This window comes from Nycticebus coucang, chromosome 13 (genome assembly GCF_027406575.1).
Source record: "Nycticebus coucang isolate mNycCou1 chromosome 13, mNycCou1.pri, whole genome shotgun sequence".
In the NCBI taxonomy this organism is placed as follows: domain Eukaryota; kingdom Metazoa; phylum Chordata; class Mammalia; order Primates; family Lorisidae; genus Nycticebus; species Nycticebus coucang.
The window spans coordinates 1,910,788-1,916,902 of record NC_069792.1 but is presented as its reverse complement, the minus strand read 5'-3'; the positions used below and the strand labels follow the sequence as shown (position 1 = coordinate 1,916,902).

General features: G+C 37.9%; 1 pseudogene; it reads left to right on the top strand.

The window, feature by feature from the left end:
* Positions 1-5,716: 5,716 nt before the first annotated feature.
* LOC128564206 (uncharacterized) lies at positions 5,717-5,832 on the top strand (annotated as a pseudogene).
* Positions 5,833-6,115: the final 283 nt, after the last annotated feature.

Below are 6,115 nucleotides of genomic sequence, written 5' to 3'. Positions count from 1 at the left end.
TTGTCAAAGGTAACTACATCATAATTTCATATTTTGGCAATTTTCTTACAGTTTTCTCTTTAAAATATGAATCACATGATAATGAAGAGTTTAATCTCTGTATTTAATATGAGAACTTTTGCTGTTCACTTATTGATCTGTGACTTATGTCAATTACATAAGCTACATGGTTGAAGGGGAAAATTGTCAAGTCAGTGAAAATTATAAGTACAATTTTACATGGTTTATTTGCTTTATAAAAGAAATGCAAAATTTATACACTGCATAGTGCATATTTTTTTTTATAAAAGACAATTTTTACATTATGCCAAATTACCTAGCTACTAGAAATGGACTAGCCCATGTTTATAAACTTTATTTCAGATTGTCTAGCTCATGATTTAAATTCTGTAGAGCCAAAATAATAGAATGATGATTACAAATAACCTACATGGTAAATTGCTTTTGCTGTAATTATATACACCTGCGTGCATAGATGTACGTATACACATTACACATATATATAATTGCATATATAAATACACATATATAATTATATAAAATACATGTACAGATATATTTTTATATATAGAAAATTTATTATAGGTTTTTGCTTGTAAAGAAGTTTTCATATTGACTGTCAAGGATGAAATGAAAATTTCTCTTTGTTTGTAGTAAAAAAATGTAGGTTAGGGCTAAAAACATCTGTCTGTGCCAAGAAATTGATCAACGTATATTTGTATGCCAGTAACTACTAGAAGTATTGCTTTTTATGAAATTCATGAAAAGATACATGGTGCTTTTAAAAGCTATTCTGGAATATTCTCCATTGACACTGGTAGTCATGAGTCATCATTAAAGTTCTCCTCCACCATGAAGTGATTCAAGGGCCAGTGACTTGCTTTGGCCTGTGGCTCATGAAAATGAGTGAAAGATATTGAGGGATTGAATATTCCATGGTCAAAGACCAGGCCACACATTACAGCAGAACTTTGCCCCACATGCTGTGCTGTGGCCAGTTCAGGAAGCCCAACTGCAGCCTATGCGGGACTGGTCCATGCAGCTGGCTTCCCTATTTTGGTCACCTCCTTCAAACAACCTCCTTCCACTTGCCATCAACCAGAGGAAGACAAATCCACTTCCCTAACCAGTCCTGTGGGATGCCTCTCTTCTATTTAGCCATCTCCAGCTTCCCCTGCCAACAGCCTCCAGAGAGGACATGCTTGACACTGTCCCTTCCACATCTGGCTGCCCATGTAGGATGAGGCAGAGGACTGATTGTAAAGCACAGTGGAGAATGTGTGAGGTGCCAATCTGATGTAGAAATTCCTTAATCATCAAATAACTATGCTTACCAGACTCCTAAATAATATTAAACTCCTGACATTGTAATGGTAAATTGAAATATTAATGATAATGGCTGCCTCGCAAAGTCACTACACTCACAGGTAACATTTGAGGATGCGATTTGATTGTCTATGATTGGAAGGTGACATACTGGCAGTCATACACGGCATGAAACCAAAGCCACACACATGTACAAATAGTGAGAACACAAGTATGTTTATTTTGCATGACCTTGCGACATGATGTCATCTACTAAGTTTATGCTGGAGAACCATGCAATCGAGTTCCAGCAAGAAAATCACAAAAACATCTCACAATGATTTAAGTAAGTTTATGATATCTTCTTGGGTCACATTCATAGCCATCCTGGGCCACATTCTGCCCCAAGGCTAGGGGTTGGATGTCAGTGATTTGGACCTTTAGGTAGTCATTATAGATTGGCCTTGATATTAAAACTTACTCAAAGTTTTCAAAGAATTTTCTGTGAATCAAAACTGTCTAGGCAGTGGTCTGAGAAGTGGCTTAAGACTTCAGCATAGGGTAAAAGAAAATGACTGGAACCAAGCAGAATGCTTGTAAATCCACTGGTGAGAAGGCCCCTCCACCCCCCACCCCTGAAAACATAGGCCACAAAAGCTGCCAGAAAACGTGCCCCTCTGCGGGTTGAGGGTGGGTAGGGAGGAGAGAAACCTCATTGTTAGAAGCCCAGCACCATGGCACTTCAAGAAATTTGTCATTACCAGAAATTGACTGAGTTTATCATCTGGAAGCTCCCATTCCAGAGGCTGGTAAGGGAGATGATGGCCCACTATTTCAAACCGACTGTAGGTTTTAGAGTGTGGCCATTGCTCGTTTCAGGGGACTAGTGAAGCATACTTGGTGGGTTTATTTCAAGATACTAATCTGTGTGCTATCTGTGCTAAGAGAGTCACCACCATGCCAAAGATAACCAGTTGACTCACCAGATCCAGGGTGAGAGAACTTAAGTGAAGCTTAAGTTTTTATGGTGTTTTGTAGTAAATTGTGCAAAATAATTTGATTTAATTTCTGACTTTTTAAATAAGAAATTGTTTATAATATGCTGCATTTGTACTTAAGTCATTCCATCTTTCACTCAGGAGGAAAAGTGAAAAGTGACTTTTCACAGATCTCAGTGATGTGAGCATTGTTGCTCAGGAGCGACAAGTTGCTAATACGCAGAAGGGATGGGTGATATTTTTTGCTTCTCATGGTGCATGTTTCTGTATGTTAATGATTTGTTGGGCAGCTGTTAAGCTACTAGAATTGATAAATGTGTGTAGGGTCCTTTTGCAATAGAACAGGTTATGACTTGATCCAAATGTTTAATGATTGGGTCTGTTAAGTCTGACCATACATCACTGTGACAGAACGTGGGCTTTTTCAAGGGTGAAGACCTAAGTCTTAACCACAGCATAACTTACAGTTTTCTTAAAAAAAAAAAAAATAAACCTGGCAGCTATAGAATACACTATGTGCATTTATAATAGCTATTTTATATATTTTAGTGTCAACATTTAAATTAAATGTTTTACATTCGTAAGTGGTAGGAAGTCTGTCATTAAGGTGTGTGTAATTTAAAGTCCAGTTGGCTTTCTCCTAACTAGACTGCACTTGTTTTCATGGTAGTAGAGTGCTACACACATTGTACCTTGCATAAATCCTCATTCCACCACATGTTAACTAACCCTTTAGCTGCTGACACAAACACTAATTGGAGGATTTTATTTATAAGGGCTCTAGAATAAAATACAGCATCATCTGTTACTAATAGTCTAAAGAACTAGTTAGTGCAGCTTTTCATTGTGTTGTGGTTGATCTCATAACTAGGTTGAGTTCTGCTCCTCTGCATGAAGAGATGGCTCTTAAGTTCTTTTCCTCGTGGAATTTGTATTATAACCCTTAGTGTAAACTTGCTGTGGGGAAGGAACACACAGCTCCAGCTTATTCAACCTCTGCTGGTTAAAATGATGTTGGGTTAGTTTATATCTTGTTAATGTCCCAGGAAAATCACTACAGAGATGGCCTTCTAAGTGGTCCTTCTATTGAAGTTTTTATGTCAATTATGCATGTTGACTAAATTTATGAATAAACTTATTTATCCAACTAAGTGTCAACCTTCCCCCCAAAAAAAGTCACGACAGTCAAGACATTATGAGATGTATACCTTTACAACTGTATTAGTGCTATGTAAAAATGAATACTTTGTATATATATATATATTTTTTTTTGAGACAGTCTCACTTTGTAACCCTTGATAGAGTACCCTGGCATCACAGCCCACAGCAATCTCAAACTCCTGGACTTAAGCAATTCTCTTGACTCAGCCTCACAAGTAGCAGGGATTACAGGTACCTGTCACAACACCCTGCTATTTTTAAAGATGAGATCTTGTCTGGCTCAAGCTTGTTTTGAACCTGTGAGATCAGGCAATCCACCTGTCTTGGCCTCCCAAGTATTAGGCATGAATTACTGTGCCCAGCCACTTTGTCAGTTTTTGAAATAATTAATAATGTATATGATTTATTATTTTACGAGCTGCACAGAAACCAAAGCAGTAACACCTGGTGTGATATGACAGACATCAGAGACTTACAGTGGAGAGAGTGGCAGTGGGTAAGGGATGAAAAATTACCTATGGAGTATAATGGACACTATTTGGGTACACAGTAAAAGCCCATAATTGACCACTGTACAATATATGCATATATATATCTTGTATCCCCTACATCAATTAAAATACTTTAAAAAGCAGGAAAAACTTAAAATTAAAATAAAAACCTTTCTCCCAAAAGTTGTAAAGGCATTCAGGGCTAACGTCTCATCCCAGAAGGAACTGCCCTTTTGGAATTTAAGCTATTTCAGCCCCTTGGGATTTCATAAATCTGGATGGCCATTTTTCTCCCTTGATTTGGCAAGTATTCAATTATTATTTCTTTAAATAAACTATCTGCCTATTTCTTTTCTCTGCTCCTTCTGAGACTCCTGTAATGTGTGTATTCATCTTTTTGATGTTGTCCCTAAGGCTTTCTTTACTTTTCGTCATTCTTTTTTCTTTTTGTTCCTTTGATTCAATAATTTCAAAAGACCCATCTTCTGATTCACTGATACTTTGCTTAATCAAATTTGAAACTCTTTAAGCCCAGTTAGTAAATTTTTCAATGAAGTCATTGTATTGTTTAGCTCTAGAATTTGTTTCATTTTTTTTATAGTTTCTGAATGTTTGTTTACATTGTCATTCCTTGTTCCCATGGGGATTTCCTGTTTTAGTTCAGTTGGCTACCTGAATTCTCTTGTAGCTCCTCAACATCTGTAAAATTGCCACATCAAATTCTTTCTCAGGCAATTCATAGATCTCTTTATTTTAAGGTCATTCTAAAGAATTATTTTATTTATTTAATCAAACCATTTCCCCCCTTATTTTTTTTATGTCATACTTTGGCTGGGATTTGAGAATTAAAAAAAATAATAATTGTCCTTCTACTTTTTACAGACTGTGTACAATCTGTAAAGGGTGAAACTTCCAACAGTTCTCCTGCCTAGACATTGTGGGGGCCTCTCACAGACTTGGGGGATGCATCTCCTATGGGGCTTGTGCACGTAATTTCCCAATTAGAGGTTACCTGTTTCTTTTCAGGAATCTTTCTGTTTTCATCACTAGAGGACTCTTGTGCTATAAGAGATCACTGAAAGTCACATTTTTGTTTTGTTGCCACAGCTGTCCAGAGTGTGCTATTTCCTCACACCTGTCAGGTGAAGCCACAACCTATCCCTTGGGCAACTCCCTGGAAAGCAGGAATGCTGGATATATATTCCAGTCTTCTCTTTCCCTCATGAAAATTTGGGAGTTGGGTGCATTCTACTGATTTCACCTAGCTGTGGGGTCCTGGGGTAATGCAGCTTTTTCTCACCTATTTAAATGCAACTATTCTGGGCTTTGCACTTGTCTGAGGTACTGCTATTTCTTGACCATTTTACGGAATTCTCATGAAGGCTTTTTAGGCCATATATTGTTGTAAAGTTAGAATCTCTTTGGGGAATGAAGTCCAGGACTTCCTGTTCTGTCTGCTGTTTGGCAAAATTGTATCGACCAGTCTATTTTTCTTCAGGAGAGGGAGGGACATTTGTGGCTTATGGTTTTAGTTAGGAGAGCACCATGCACAGAGTCCCCTAGGCTCCCTGGGAAGCAGACTTACATCAAATCTGCATGTGCAGCTGAGACCTCTGCACATCTATAAGAACTTATTGCTTTAGTCTTCTTATAATACTGCAAAGAATCTATCCTGTAAGTGACTAAAGGCAAAGTGGCCTTCACCAGGTTATGTGTACCATATTCTCAATACAACTCAACTTTCTAATCCTCAAAATAACAACAATCATACCTGAAGAATGGCTCCCCTGAATATAACACACTCACCAGGAATCAGGGGTCATTGTGATGAGGGGGACAAAACTTGGAGCCTCCCTTAGAACAAATTACTTACACATGAAGAGGGGAAAAGTTACAAAATGTTATGTGATGGGTGTAAGGGTGATCACTGTATAATTCTTTCAACTGTGTTGTATGTTTGAAAAATTGATAAAATATTGTATATTTTAAAGGCGAGAGAAGAGAACACAAAGGAAACTTCCAGGATGATGGAAAAGTTGTGGAGCTTGATCTAGGTGATCACTTACATGCCTCAAAGTGTATTAAAGTGGGTGGCGCCTGTTGCTCAAAGGAGTAGGGTGGTGGCCCCACACAATGGAGGTGGCAGGTTCAAACACAGCC